At 35.5% G+C, this 17,161-nt stretch overlaps 1 protein-coding gene across 4 annotated transcripts in view; it reads right to left on the bottom strand.

Moving 5' to 3' along the window:
- The window catches only part of CHSY3 (chondroitin sulfate synthase 3), a 286,394-nt gene that overhangs the window by 247,095 nt on the left and 22,138 nt on the right, over positions 1–17,161 (bottom strand). The gene's annotated exons all lie outside the window — the stretch shown is intronic.

Below are 17,161 nucleotides of genomic sequence, written 5' to 3'. Positions count from 1 at the left end.
AAGCCCAGGAGAAAGTGATAGTTCTGTAACTATCACTTTCCAAATGGAAGCTCTAAATTTGATACAAACCATAAAAGAGCTGCCATTACAGAAGAGAAGCAGCATAGAATAGAAGGGTATCCATTCAACTTTACTACAACACTCACACTTGTGTGTTCCCCAGCTTGTGCAACTTACCTCGCATTTATCTAATTTGGTGAGATTTCCAGTTAATGCCTTTCAAATTTTATGGCAATATTTAATATTTAATCCAAAAAAGCCATAAATGCTCATCATTATAATCTATGTGTATGAGCTGCCTCTTTAATACTATCTATATGTGGATGATACAATTTAATTCTTCACAAATTTGTTGAAAACATCTATTCTGTACAGCTCCGCATTATATCTGGTACCTGTCTGCAAAGTAGTTAGAATATACTAATCTACCCTTCATGAAATTTTATGTACAAAATATGTTTAAAGGGAAAAAATTCTCAAGGATCATGATTATTGATTTAAATGGCTATTATTAATACATTACCTAAATATGTACAAATATATCACTAATTACAAAATCTGTCAGCTTATATCTGACATAATAATATAGTTTTATTTACACAGATCTAATTTACAAATTAAATGCCAGCATGGAAAACCAATAAAATTTGAATTGACGTAAATTTTAGCATTAATTTAATGTGACAATTGCCATTTTGCAATTTGTTTAGAGTAGTGTCTACAATGGCACAGGTTCTATAAATAAAATTTGAACTGACGTAAATTTTAGCATTAATTTAATGTGGCATTTGCCATTTTGCAATTTGTTTGGTGTATTGCCTACAATGGCACAGGTTCTATAAATAAAATTTGAACTGACATAGATTTTAGCATTAATTTAATGTGACAATTGCCATTTTGCATATTTATTTAGACTATTGCGTACAATGGCACAGGTTCTTTGGAGTTCAGCATGATTTTTTGATCACCATTTGATAAACCAGTTCCTCCAACAGTTTTCAGTAACTGAACTACTGCAAAACCCTTCTCACAGTGTGCACTGATGATATTTTAATCTTCATTTGGTGCTAATGCATTAGGTCCATATTAGTCTGACTTCTTTTAACCTTAGCTCATAATAATGAAAAGAGACCTATTTAGTTCAAATGAAAGAAAAAATGAACACAAATATGCATACTACTACTGCATGCCAAAACTGTTATAATGGCATCATAAAAATGATGCAGAATCTGTTCAATGTGTCAACATATATTATTTCATTATCATCAAAATAAAAAATATATATATAACTTTTGTGGAAAACTTTCAGACCCATAAGAAGGCAAATTTCACTCTTTTACATCCAAGAAAACACTCTAACGAAGACTGTTTGTTGAAGGCAGGATAAATACATGAGTCAATAAAAGCTATTCTCATATACATCCATTAACTACTCAACTTGCAACATGTCATAAGTGAAGAAAACATTAAATGTCAATTCTATCTCCCAAATCCATAACCAAATAAAACATGGTTTTAAACATTCAAACCAAAGCATATATGCTCTCCTTGATCTGGTTAGGTAGAATACAAAGATAATAGGTTTTGAAATCAGAAAACTTTTAGAAATATTAGGTAACCTCCCCTAAGCGGCAGTTTCATTATCTATAAAATTGAGATAAAATATACACTCAGGTTATTGTAAAAACAAAACAAGTTAACATGTTATGCAGGGTGTCTGGTACAATAATATAAATCTCTCCTTTCATTCTAGCTAATCTGTACTATCTCCTTTGGGAAGAAATTTAGAGATAATTATTTGAAGTTATTACATCTAAATAAAATCCATATTCAAAAATATAAAGAAAATTAATTTTATGAAAGTTAACAAATGTAATTTTCCAAACATATAATAGAAATTTTAGGGGTCAACATTTATAAGAAAATAATGAACTCATTTAAATAAAACAAATTTAGTGTTCTTACAGGGTTGACAAGTGTTACTGTAGTGGTATATACTGTTTTTTGTCCATGCTTCCTGGCTCACAACTCCAAAAGCTCTAGTTATAGCTTTTTTATATAATGTTGGGTGTCACAGGCTTCAGCAAGCAGAATCTCTCTCCTGCCCTAATTTCACCTATCCCAAGGCAAGACTCTAATCTTTCCCCACCTTTCTGGTTGTGGATTTTATGACCCTCCCCAGAGAGAGTCCTGCCCTATACCATGGGGGAAGGAATTATGACACCTTGAAGCTCCCATAAAAACCCAAGAGGATTGGGTTCCAGAAGCTTCTTATACCTTGTCCTGTGTATCTGTTCATCTGTATCCTTTGCAGTGTCCTTTATAATAAACCACTAAATACATTTCCCTGAGTTCTGTGAGCAATTCTAGCAAATTAATCAAATCCAAAGAGGAGGTTGTGGGGACCCCACCTTGAAGCCAGTTGGTCAGAAGTTCCAGAGATGTGGACTTTTGACTGGTTTCTGGGGTGTGTGGTGAGTCTTGGGGATAAGCCTCCAATCCATGAAATCTTACACTATCTCCAAGTAGAGAGTGTGAGAACTGAATTAGAGGACACCCAGCTGGTGTCTGCTGCTTTTGTCATAGAAGTCTTCTGTGTTGATTGCTGTGGTAGTGTGAGATTAGAGGAAAAACATCGTTTCAGAAAGTTTTTCCCCGGACAAAGACACTCTCTGGTAATCTTCACTTGTTATATGGATTCTATTGGCTAGTATTCATAGCATGAAAATTTAAATGGGCTTTGCTTTATCAAAAGTGTATGCCACTTTGGGAAATTTCTACTTATACCAAGAAACATCATGCAAAAATCATAATTAAGACACTGGCATAAATCTGTCTACCATTAAAGCTACTTATTAATTGGAAAAAATGATAATAATATGGCCCTGTCTCATATAATAAAATGAATATCAAGAGTCTGATTTTGATATTGATTTACTTAAACAATACATTTGTGTGTGTACGTGTTTATACAAAGATATGGATGTTCCTTGACTTATGATGGGGTTACATCCCAATAAATCCACCATAAATTGAAAACATTATAAGCTAAAAAATGCATTTATTTATTTATTTATTGAGACAGGATCTTTCTCTGTCACCCAGTCTGGGCTGCAGTGACCTCTGAGGTCATGCTCACTTCAGCTTCTGGAATAGCAGGGACCACATGGAACCACAGGTGTGTGCTGCCATGCTCAGCTAATTTTTTAATTTGTTTGTAGAGACAGGCTCTCCCTATGTTGTCCAGGCAGGTCTCAAACTCCTGGCTTCAAGTAATCCTTCCATCTTGACCTCCCAAAGCGCTGGGATAACAGGCATGAGCCACCGTGCCTACTGAACATCATAGCTTAGCATGGACTACCTTCTATATGTTCAGAACACTTACATTAGCCTGAAGTTGGGCAAAATCATCTAATACAAAGCTTATTTTATAATGAAGTGTTGAATACCTCATGTAATTTATTGAGTATTATCCTGAAAGTGAAAAAACACATATATATATGTACATATAAAGCCTATACACATAAATATACTCTCACACAGATACACCTGTATATACTATATGTACATACATTGGCATACACACACACATGTACACACACAAACACACACACACACACACACACACACAGAGATAGGCTCTGCAGTATTTTTTATAATAGTGGAATTTTAAAATCAGAGTTTATAAAAAGAGGGAAAAGGTCAATTTTATGTAATTTTCCAAAATGTAAAAAGCATATTCTTACATATTTAAGAATCTACATTAAATTACTAATGTGAAGATTTGTTCTCAGCTTGTTTTTTAAAGGTTAACATAGTATCTACAGGATATATTCCTAAAAACAATACTTGTACAACAATATAATGACATAATTTTGGGAATTACTCTTTTGAAAAACTTTAATTTCTGATTCACATGTAAGTCATCACTACAAATCCTGAGAATGAGTTCAGTTAACAATAATCAAAAGATTCATCACATCTTAAATAACTCAATAATCAGAATTTCAAATCATATCTGTCATAAACAAAGAATTCAGTTTGTTTTTTTTTTAAGAAAATCTAGGGAGATGCCTGCTCATATCCCCTTAGATCTAGAAAATAGGTTTAAATTTCTTACACTCTGTGTAGAGACACTGCATGGTGTATGTAGGCAATGAGAATATGTGTCTCCATATTTTCAGGAGTGAAGATAATCCAAACTGGAAAAAGGAATTCAGAACATTTCTATTTAATGACAAGCCTTTAAAGAATGTTTTCAATGGTGTTATAATTTTATCAGCATAATCACTCTTAAAATCTAATATATGGAAATTATACTGTTTAAATAGTTCTATAACTCAGATAACATACAATGTTCCCTAGCAAATGGTGATATCTCCCAATATAATATGAGATTGAATAATCAGAATTCTGAGATATGTCTGATCATTATGTCTTTATATCCTCAGGCTTTAAGTTATCATCTAAACTTTAAGCAGCACTTACAAAGATTTCCTATGTTAACTGATATTAAAAGGTGTGCATGAAAAAGCTATGAGCACATTTATTTTCAGCCCATCATTTTCCACATAAGTGAAGATTATTCGTAACCCAAATGTAAATTCAGACTCACTGAAATAAAGTTTACTATATTGCATTAATTCAAAGCATCATTCAAATAGACAAGACTTTCCATATTCTAGTTTTTCATTTCTTATTTGAAGAGAAAAATCCAGAGTACGTAATTTCTAAGTTTGTTTTATTTTTCAAATTATAAATAAAACATAGTACCTGAGGCTCTATGTAAAATGGTGCTTGCAGAAAATAAATGAAAAGGTAAAATCCCATACAAATATTACAAAATTCAAGTTTTAAAGGGTCATATTAAAAATTATTTTGACAAGAGTGAATACAGCCTACTCTTCATTATGACTTGAAGCTCCACAGAATGATTAAGGTATGGCATCTGATATGGTTTGGCTCTGTGTCCTCATCCAAATCTCATGTTGAACTGCAATCTCCAGTGTTGAAAGAGGGGCCTGGTAGGAGGTGACTGAATCGGGGGGACAGACTTCTCCCTTGCTGTCTCCTGATAGAGTTCTCATAAAATCTGATTATTTCAAAGTGTGTAGCACTTCCCTGTTCACTCTCTCTCTTTCATGACAGCCATGAGGTGTGCCTACTTTCCTGTAACCTTCTGCCATGATTGTAAGTTTCCTGAGGACTCCCCAAGAGCAGAAGCCTGTACAGCCAGCAGAACTGTGAGCCAATAAAACCTCTTTTCTTCATAAATTACCCAGTCTCAGTTATGTGTTTATAGCAGTGTGAGAATGGACTAATACAGAAAATTGCTAACAGAGTATTGGAGTATTGCTATAAAGATACCTGAAAATTGGAAGTGACTTTGGAACTGAGCCATGGACAGAGGTTGGAACAGTCTGGAGCGCTCAGAAGACGACGAGAAAATGAGAAAAAGTTTGGAATTTCCTAGAGACTTGTTAAATTATTGTGATCAAAGGCTGATAGTAATATGGACAACGAAGTCCAGTCTGAGGAGGTCTCAGGAGATGAGAAACTTATTGGGAACTAGAGCAAAGGTCACACTTTTTATGCTTTACCAAAGAGACTGGTGATGTTGTGTTGCTACTCTAGATAGCTGTGGAACTTTGAACTTGAGAGAGAAAATTTAGGATATCTGGCAGAAGAAATTTTGAAAGAGCAAAGTGTTCAAGATGTAGCCTGGTTGCCTCTAACAGCATATGTTCATATGCATGAACCAAGAGATTATCTGAAACTGGAACTTATATTTAAAAGGAAAGCAGAGCATAAAAGTTCGAAAAAGTTCGAAAAATGCTCAGGCATGTAGCAGAAAAGAAACACTCATTTTCTGGAAGAAATTCAAGCTGGTTGTAGAAATTTGCATAAGTGAACATGAACTGAATGTTAGCAGCCAAGACAATTGGAAAAATGCCTCAAAGGCATTTCAGAGACCTTCCCAGCAGCCTCTCCCATCACAGGCCTGGGGGCCCAGGGTGGAAGAATGGCTTCATGTGCCAGGCCCAGGGTCCCTTTACTATATGCAGCCTTGGAACATGGCTCCTGGCATCATGGCTGCTCTAGCTCTAGCCATGGCTAAAAGGGACCAAGGTACAGCTTGGGCTGTTGCTTTGGAGGGTACAAGGCCACGTTTGGTGGCTTCCACATGATGTTAAGCCTATGGGTGCACAGAGGACAAGAGTTGAGGCTTGGGAGTCTCTACCTAGATTTCAAAGGATTAGGGAGATGCCTGAATGTTCAGGCAGAAGTCTGCTGCAGGGGTGGAGCCTTCATGGAAAACCTCAACTAGGGAGGTCAAGAGGGGAAATGTGAGGTTGGAGCCCCCATACGTCAGCCTGTGAAAGCAGTTGTGGAGGCTGTACCCTGCATAGCCACAAGGGTAGAGCTTCCCAAGGCCTTGGGAGCTCAACCTTTGCATCAGTGTAACCTGGATGTGAGACATGGAGTTAAAGGAGGTTATTTTGGAGTTTTGAGATTTAATAACTGCCCTGCTGGGTTGTAGACTTGCACGGGACCTGCAGCCCCTTTGTTTTGGCCAATTTCTCCCATTTGGAATAGGAGCGCTTATATCTTAGAGGTAACATTTTTTTAAATTTTATTTTTCAGGCTCATAGGTAGAAGGGACTTGCCTTGTCTCAGATGAGACACTGGACTTGGACTTTTGAGTTAATGCTGGAATAAGTTAAGACTTTCAGGGACTGTTGAGGAGGCATTATTGTGTTGTAAAATGTGAGAAGGACATGAGACTTTGGAGGGGCCAGGGACAGAATAATATGCTTTGGCTCTGTGTCTCTACCCAAATCTCATGTTGAATTGTAATTCCCAGGGTTGGAGGAGGGGTTTGGTGGGAGGTGACTGAATCATGGGGATGGACTTCCCCCTTGCTGTTCCCTGATATAGTTCTCATGGGACCTGGTTGTTTCAAAGCATGTAGCACTTCTTCCTTAACTCCCTGTCTCTCCTGCCAGTCATGTGAAGATGTGCCTGCTTCCCCTTCACCTTCCACCATGAGTGTAAGTTTCCCGAGGGAGCTGCAGAAGCAGAAGCCTGTACAGCCCAAATAACCATGAACCAATTAAACCTCTTTTCTTTATAAATTACCCAGCTTCAGGTATGTCTTTACAGCAGTATGAGAATGGACAAATATAGTATCTCATTTGGAAGAGCTTACCTTCAAGTGGATGAGACAGAAACCAAAAAGAGAATGAGAGTGAGAAAGAGAGAGAACTCCAAATGAAGGAAGCTATTTCTTCTACCTAGGGAAAAGAGGAAGACTTTGTGGAGCTTTGAGATAGCCCTTGAAGAAAAGTCTATATAAATGGAGCAGGAGAGCATTCCAGACCAAGGGAACAACATGAGCAGCACCACAGTGTCAGAAAAGTATAAGGAATGCCGAAGGGATGATGAGGAGCCTCTGGCCAGAATGCAGGGCAAAATTAATGGGAATGGTAGTTTAAGACCTTGTACACCATATATATTTTAATATTTTTCTGTACTCTCATCGTCTATACCCCATTCTTATATGGGGAATTCCCTATACAACATCCCTATCTTATGTCTCTCAAAGAAACAAACAAACAAAAAAAGAAACATAGTCATGTTCACAACCTTCCTTACAGCTATGGTGCAGAAATGTAGCCTGGGGTCTCCACATCAGACCCAGCTGTCCAGCAAGCTGGTGACATGAAGAAACAAAAACAGTGCAGACTCCTTCCCTGCAAAAGTGGTGACCAATGAGGCAGCAAGGAGGGGAAGTGTTTCCAGGGTCAGTGCCTGGTGACCAAGGTCTGGTGAGTGTCCTTGCAGTGGTACTTGACATCACACTAGATAGGGGCTGACCCAAAACTCTAGGCCCTATCCCTATCAGCCTAGAACTCAATCTGGTTCTTAGGCTATGTGAGGATTCTGTGAATGGCACAAGATCCTTTTTTAAAAAATTCCCTTCTATATAAATTAACCAGAGGTGGTCCTTTTGCTTTCAACCAAGAATCCTGACTAACATGCCATGCAAAATTGCTTAGCCTTTATTTTATAGAATACATTGAAAAAAAAGTGAATTACAGGCAAATTAGTTTTCTCCAAATCTGACTTTGATTTAGAAATGTTATTTCCTTTTATCCACCAATGAATTTCATAGTCTTTCAAGTTCTCCAAACTTTTACATAAGCACATGTGTATTAATTAAAAGTTTAAAAGACTATAAATATAGATTATCGTTTAATCAGTACTCTACTACAGCTTCGAAATTCTGATTTTTTTCAGCCTCTGAGTTAAATTTTGCCAAAAGTATATTTGAATCAAAAACTAAGTGGTTGTTCTCAGCCTAGTTCCCAGATCTGTCTAGTCTGAAACTCCTCTGCAGAAATTTGATTTTAAAATGCATTGAATAGGCCCCTTTGCTGTACAAACTTTGAAGATGGATACTGTCTAAACAACAGCTGGTGATTTATGAGCCATGCGAGTCAACACTTGACATGTGGCAGCTTCAGTTTAGAATTTGAGAGCTGTAAATGTTGTGCTGTAACACTTATTTTAAAATGCAATATTCCCAAGTGATTGACTCAGAATTTGGTACAAGATGAATCAAAAGAGTAGCCACATCTCATTTCTAAGTGGAACAACTTTGGAGTTTCTGTTCCATCCATTCTTCCTTTTTGTTCAAGCAATTCAATTTGTGAATAATTCCCCTTATGCAACTATTGTTATCCCTGTTGTGGATGAATAAGTCCTGAAAATGCAAACTGTGCTAAATGAATATTTTGTCTGAATGAGACATTGTCAAGAACCAAACTTTCTAAGGGATGACTAATAAAGGCCTTAAGAGCGATGTCTGTCCTTATTTATTTGGCAGAAGAACATGAGTGTTCTGAGGTAAGGCCCTGTAGTGACTCTAATTTAGGGACACAGAGTAAAAACACAGACTGCCAAAATTAAACAAAAAATGTCTTTGATCTTCTTATTTCATATTTCATGTAAAACTATGTGACTACTAAGACAAAAGATGATACATAACAAAGAAACCTCTTCCATGTTTGTGATCAGAGAGGTTACTTAAACACCAAAGGGACTGCTCAAAACAAAATAATATTTCAAAATGTTTACCTCAGAAATGTGAATTTGAATTCTTAAAATGTTCTCACAATAATGAGAGACAACTACCAAGAGAAAACATGATGTAACTAAGGAAATTCTGTTTATCTTTACGAGAAATGTCCTTCTTGTATGGCAATTAAAAATAGCGGTTTTAAGTAGTTTATCTTTCTTTGATAACTCAGCTCTTGTTCTGATTCATTTAATGTGAGTGTAGAGTTTTTATTATGAGTAAGAATTTCTTCCTGTATTTTGGAGTGCCAGCTTTAGACTAAGTGTTCCTAAGTTTGTAGGATTTTACTCCTGCAAAGTCCCTCTCAATGAGACCTACACCTTTTAATAAAGCAACCTGTTTTCTCATTGCTTCCCTTCTCTTTTCCCAAATCTTATTCATAACAGACTGCTATTGGAAACAAAAAGATGTCAGCATTATTTTTGGAAAACAAAATATGGGGTATCTACATTTAATTACCAGCACTATCCAGGACCAGTACTCAGTCTTATTTTCACACTCCAGTACAAATGAAGAGCCTATCCTGACAGACAAACAAAAGCTTCCTCCTAACCTTTTCAAATCCAGACTTACTCCTCCAGAACCTTCCACAGACTGCTGCTCCAGTTATCTTCCTAATAGGCTATCATAATCACAGAACTACACTACTGAACAACATAGGATAAACTGCATTAAATTCAAATGAATTCTTCTATATTTACTCTATGCCTATCATCTGGCAATAAAATCACTGTTTATTTTTCATTTTCTCACATTAAAAATGCACTTTAAATTGCAGTAAACAAAGCAACCATATCATTATACATATTAACAAAATCTGATCAAGTATAGATGAGTTCAAGGTAATGCCCCCATAACCCTAATTATATTGCAATGTACATTTTAAAGATAATGATTTGAATTATATTTTTATCTCATTCTTTTCACATATTATGTCATAAGCATTTTTCTATTTCATATAATATTGAGATCATTTTTAATGGCTGTCTGAAAGTTTATAATACAAATGCACAGTACTTTCTTAACTATTTCTATCTATTGTCTAGGTAGCCTCACATAATAAATATTATTTCAAACAAATCTAAAATCATCTCTAGTTTCCTTAGGATAAATAACTAAAAATGGCATTGTTCGGTCAAAGGATAAATTATGCATAAGCAACACTGAAAACTTGAAACCAACACTGAAATTTTAAGTGTCCATTTCACATGAACATCAAGAAAGAGTGTTAACAGCTGGTGTTTAAGAGCTGCAAAATTACTATTTTTAAAGAAATTAAATGCTAGGTACAACTTCTAAAAAATTCATCCAATTAGATGATAAGAAATAATTTAGAATTATATGAAAAAAATATATGAAAGTATAGAATTACATGAAAGAATTTAGAGATAATGTTAAATGAATATAGGGTTATATAAATCCCATTCCAGGGGTATACTTATTATCAAATATTTTTGGAAGTTTTGCTGATTAAGTCTCACTGAATTAAGAAATTGTCAATGACTTTTAGTGGTACCTAATGATTCTGTACGCAAGTAAAATTAACTTAGCTAACATTACTTTGACTAAAGGATTTTCTTAAAAATAAATACACCAAGTAAACACTTCTGTTACACCCCTCTTTATTTAGTATTTTATAAGATTCAGATTTAGAAATTTGTTATTAAAATGAAATATTTTTTATATTGGATTTTTCCCAACATTAGCAGAGTAATTGCTTGTGTATTTCCAAGGAAAGGGGTTGGACAAGCATGAATTGAAACAGCTGTCATGCCGACCAAGCCTGACAACCTGATGCTAATTTCAAAACATTCCTCATGCTGACAGAAATGGCCCTCCTTTCCACAGAATTTTACTTCTAATGGATGGATAATGGATGTTTCTTTGTGGCCATCCAGGCTAACAGAGTTTGCACCAGGTCACTTCTGAGTCTGCATTCAGTTCTAACCTTTGTTTGATGGCTCGTCAGCCATGCCATCCTCCAATCACAGAGAAGGTTATCATGAGACATTTATCTTTATATTCTAGTGCTGCTTTATATATTTGTATCACTCTATGCTACATAAAGCATTTTTTTAGATCTGTTATCTCATGTAACTGTCACAATCTGGAAGGAAAGATAGGGGATCTATTATCAGTCTTCAATTCAGAAAAGCAAGGTGATAAACTAGCTAATGTCAGAGTTAATATAAAAATCTACATCTCCTCATTCCAGGCCAGTCAACATTCCTTTATTTCTTCTAACGTTTTCCAGGCCATATGAGCAAGAGTAATCTTATTGGTTAAAATGTTACTATATAAGTCATTTACTGGCTGAAAACAAAGTAAGAGCCTTAGAAATTCTCAATATGCTTTTTTTTAAAAAAAAAAAAAAAAAAAGAAAGAAAAGAACTCTTTCTCTTTTTAAAATGGACATTAGTCAATATTTTAACTCTAATTCAGAATTAGCATAATAACTTTCTGGAATACATGGAAACATTATTGCATTTAATATACATAAACTAATACATGGATCAGGAAGAGGTCAGCCCTAAGAAACTGATGCTGGACTTTAGTATCCAAAAGTTTTAAACCACTGATTATTATTAATCCTTTGTAGATAATATAGGTGTGATGTGTCAGTTTGGCTAGTTATGGTGTCCAGTTGTTGTATCAAACACAAGTCTAGATGTGGCAGAAAAGGTATTTTCAAAGACATAATTAACATTTAAATCAGTGGACTCTGAATAAATCATATTATCCATCATATTGTATGTAGGCCTCATCCAATCAATTGAAAGTCTTAAGGGGAAAGATAGGTTTCTGAACAAGAAGAAGAAGGTCTACCTCCAGACTTCCATTATACTTGGGCCCCAACATCAACTCCTGCTAGAATTTTCCATCTTTCTACCTGTCCTGCAGATTTTGAACTTGCCAGCCCCCACAGCAGTGTGAACCAATTCCTTAAAAAAAAAAAAAAAAAAGAAAAAAAAACTATCAGAGTCTCTGATAGTTAACTCTCATATATATATGGTTTTATGGTTTACATTATATATGGTTTTATTGCTTATATATAAATATATGGTTTTATTGTTTACATATACATGGTTTTACTGTTTACATATAAATTTTTTTAGGTTTTTTTAGGTTTTTTTTTCATACATCTTATTATTTCCTTTTCTGTAGAGAACCCTAACTAGTAGAGTAGATTAGCTTTATCAACACCACGTCCCAACATCCTTCTCCTTTTCCTTCTTTTGCTATGAAAGCTAGAATGTAAATACTCAATTTATCTGCCTCTCTTGCAGCTACACTCGGTTATATGACACAATTTAGGGAGAAGTCCATGGGAAGGACTTTCATCCATGCAGAAAAGACAAAATCCATCCCAGGAAAAAGTTTTCCCCCTTGCTACCTAAAACTAGAATTAAATACTTAAAAAGTGTCTGAAATCTATAAGCATGAGAACAAAAGCCAACGCTTGAAGAAAAGGCAGAGTAAAAAGACAAAAAAAGTATGAGACCCTAACCGCATCATTTAGTAATGGCCTACTCACCTACACATCTGGAAAATTGAAAAGCAAAAGCCACTGTGGCCAAGTTTTCTGTTCTCTTTAGTAAAATACATTGTTAACTGCCACACTAACTTGTATAATGTCTTCATACACGTCTACTCAAATATCTATAGCATTCAGCTGGTAAATATCTCTTTCCTTATAAAAAAATAATTTTAAGAAAATAGAACTATTCAAAGCCCAGGTATAATTTATAAAGCACTTAATGATTTCCTTAATTAAAATAATTGAATAATGGCTGTGTTTAATAGGCTCTCATTTAGAGCGATGCTGGAAGAAATCAGCCCCCAATCAGCTGAGATTCACGAAACAAGATGAGGATGTCAGTCTGTTCATGGGCACAAATGGTTGTAGGCAACACTACACATAATAATGGACACACGTGTGTAGGCTGGATATATTTTTCACAAATATACATGTTTTTAATTATTTACAAAGTCACACTAAACAGGAGTTGTTTTCAGTGGATTATTCAACACGACAAAAAAAATTCAGTTAGCATGATATATGACCTTACAACTGTTACTATAGGCAGACTATAACAAAATCAGGAGGCTAAGACAAAGGCAATTTAAAAACAACTGAATTGGAAAGACTGATGTGCACCAGACACAAATTTGCATAAAGCTGTTTCCAAAATAAAATGAAATTAACCTAGTGACCTATGTGTTCCCAGAATTCTAAGACATTACTTTAATTGGTAGGGTAGAAGAGATGCTCAATCCCCAGCAGTAGGAGAGGATTCTCCTTCACACTTTTCATGGTCCTTCTGTGGCTGTCATCTCATCTGTAGTCTTCCCATGGCTTTCTGACAATAGTTAGACTCTTAGGTAGTCACTGATACAGTCAGCCTTATGGGGGTAGAGTCTCAGGTTTCCTCTTTTGGTTCTGTGACCACCTCATCTACAGCTTTGATGTAGGTGAAGCTAGGCTGACCGTCCTCCCCTCAGGGCATCATGCGCAGCTCACCTTGTTTCCATTCCTTCTCTGTTCTTGGAAAGTTTATCTACCTGCTTTTCCAAGTTAAGATCAACTTCATGAAGTCCTCCAGCCAAAACTTCATACCCCACTGGTGATGCCTCCTTTTAAACATCTATGGTGCTTATCTATGTATGACTTATCAATGCCATATTAGCTTCTATGTGACTCATATTCTTACTTGGCTATCTTGTTTCCATAGCTACACTCTTCAAGAAAAATGGTTATGTGCTTAGAATAAGGCATAGAGGTTTTTTTTTCTTTTTCTCTTTTATTTTATTTTATTTTTTTTTTTGAGATAAGGGTCTGGTTCTGCTACTCAGGCTATAGTGCAGTGGCAAGACCTTGTCTCACTGCAACCTCTGCATCCCGGGTGCAAATGATTCTCTTGCCTCAACCTCCTGAGTAGCTGGGATTACAGGCATGAGCCACCATGTCTGACTAATTTTTGTATTTTTAGTAGAGATGGGGTTTCACTATGTTGGCCAGGCTGGTCTCAAACTCCTACCTCAGGTGATCTGCCTGCGTCAGCCTCCCAAAGTGCTAAGATTACAGGCATGAGCCACTGTGCCCGAAGGCATAGAATTTTATACTTGGTAAGTACTTCCAATACATTCATTCAGGTATACTCTGATGTCCTGATATTTTTACTGTATGACTTTACGTTTTGTTTAAATTCCAGAAATAGTTGTACCTTTCTAAAGAGATTATCTGGAACATCATCATTTTCATAGTCTATCAACAGCTAAGCAAATGGCTAAATTCAACACAAACCTGCTTACTATGGTAATTTTAATAAAGGTGGTAATAACCCCATTTATCCATAGATTTTCACAAGGATTTACTAACAATATAAAGACATGTAAAAGACACTCCTAGAAATTAAACATTATTAAACACTAATGTTAAAAATTCCTGGAGCAACAAGGATTTCAACAAAGTTGTAGCTAGTTTTTTGTTTTTTGTTGTATTTCTACTATTTAACTATTCCTGAGAAATTTCCACTATGTGTATGTATTTTTGAGCAGTAAATGAGAAATCTTCATTCTAACCTACACTAATCACCAGAACAAGGAACATGTTCTGCTACAATGAGTTTTCAGAATATAACCCATCAAGTGAAATTCTAGCGTGATGTGTATGCCCGTGTCCCATGTGCACTTTGTTCCTAAATAGTATAGCTGAAAGAAAAACAATTACATTAAATAAAACTGACAGCCTATATTTTTATTCTTGCCCTGAGGCACAGTAAAAGATACAATTTTCTGTTTCTACTGAAAATGAAAACTTTATTCTTTTTTTTTTTTTTTTTTTGAGACGGAGTCTCGCTCTGTCGCCCGGGCTGGAGTGCAGTGGCCAGATCTCAGCTCACTGCAAGCTCCGCCTCCCGGGTTTACGCCATTCTCCTGCCTCAGCCTCCCGAATAGCTGGGACTACAGGCGCCCGCCACCTCGCCCGGCTAGTTTTTTGTATTTTTTTTTAGTAGAGACGGGGTTTCACCGTGTTAGCCAGGATGGTCTCGATCTCCTGACCTCGTGATCCGCCCGCCTCGGCCTCCCAGAGTGCTGGGATTACAGGCTTGAGCCACCGCGCTCGGCCGAAAACTTTATTCTTACATTTTTTTCCTGTAAACATGCTAAGGAGTAGAAGAAATGTAGCAATTTTGGTCTGTTTCACTCCTCACAGATCTCTCTTAGAACAACAAAGTGACTCTAGCTCCAACTGTCTAGTAGAGAGAATGCTAAAATGGATGACAGTAGTTCATTCTGGGCCTTTACTCTCTGACCTTTGTCACCTACCTCTTTTCTTTCCCATTTCCTTATATTACATATACTTGAACTTGTCTATTCCAATCTGACATTGTGGTTTTGAAATAAAAATGAAATGCCATTCTTTGAATTCATAAGCAGAATTTCAATGTAACATTGTGAGAAGAATATATAGTCTTTGAAATAAAACAAGCCATAGCTCAAAGCAAGACCCTAACAACTCTCTAGCAGTGTGATCTTGGGCAAGTTATTAAATTTATCTGAGCCTGTTCCCTCATTTGTGGCACAGGGCAAAGGAACTCACTTAATTCTATAGCTCAGAAAACTGTGTTAAAGTACCCACTACACAGCTTGGTACATAAATAATGGTCAACAGTTTATTGTTTTAGCTACATATCAATATAAATGAATTTTATTCTTATTACTATCATGATTTTATACAATCAGAAATGTTCAAACATTTATATTATTATTCAGCAGCAGCATAATAAAATACCAGATATTTGAGACTTTTTTTAGCATAGTTGTGATTCTATAATGAAAGAAGATAGAAATTAATAGAACCACACTGAGCTACAAATCAGCATGTAGTTAGGTTGTCTATACTGGTTTTTATGCTACAAGTCTTTGTTCCAACTGCCATTTCCTCCACAAGTTACATGATACCTTAAGTGTTAAAATGATGCAGAGACTCACCTAAATTTACTTCAGCTGTAAATATAGCATCCAAAAGAAACAAAGTTAATCAAAGCAGCTGTACAAAATGATACCAGCATTATCCACCAAACTGTTAAATTAAAAAACTTGTTTTTTATTTAAAAATAGAAACTACTAGATACAGTTCTAGATTAATTTGGTCAAGCCATGTAAATTATATTCTATTGAAAAAATGGCAAATGTGAACTAATAAAAATTTATTTTCTCACTCTAATGATCAGTGGAGTGCTGGAAACTTTCACAGGGTGGAGGGTGGGGAGAGGGAGGATCAGGAAAGATAACTAACGGATACTAAGCTTAATACTTGGGTGATGAAATAATCTGTATAACAAACCCCCATGACACACATTTACCTATGTAATAACCATGCACATCTTGCACATGTACTCCTGAACTTAAAAGGTTTAAAAATGTATTTTCATAATTTTCTACTATTCTAAAATTTATGATTAAAAACCACAGGAATTGGCCAATAAGAATCACATAAAATTATCATTCTTGATTCATTTTTCCTAGGAATTGTGGGAGCTTTAGGTCAACTAGATATCCTATAAACTCACACACACATAAAAACTGGAATTTAACACTAATGTGGAGAAATGGAAAACAAGAAAGGGATTAACCATTCCAATCCTTTAAAAAAATGTTGCTGTAATGTGTTCAACCACAAATCTTTTGGGAAAAAAAATGAAAGTACAGTTTCTTAAAAAAAAAAAAAAAAGCGTAAATGTTTTACATAACCAGGAATCGTCAGTATTATTACTTATTTACACACGAAACTGATAAATGCCACTATACAATAAAACCTGAAAAACAACGAAGTGCATTTTCCTTCAATTATTCACAGACACACTTTACAGTTGTCTGCCAAATTTGATGAACACAATTTCACTCATTAAAACTGTTTCAATCAATTCTGCAAATGACATACTTGATGAAATGGATATTTGGTGTAATTCAAATGCAATTTAAGTTTTACAAGCTTGGATAGTTTAAGGGTTT

The sequence above is a fragment of the Macaca fascicularis genome, chromosome 6 (genome assembly GCF_037993035.2).
Source record: "Macaca fascicularis isolate 582-1 chromosome 6, T2T-MFA8v1.1".
In the NCBI taxonomy this organism is placed as follows: Eukaryota; Metazoa; Chordata; class Mammalia; order Primates; family Cercopithecidae; genus Macaca; species Macaca fascicularis.
The sequence above is the reverse complement of the archived record's forward strand: the minus strand, read 5'-3'. Positions and strand labels throughout refer to the sequence as shown.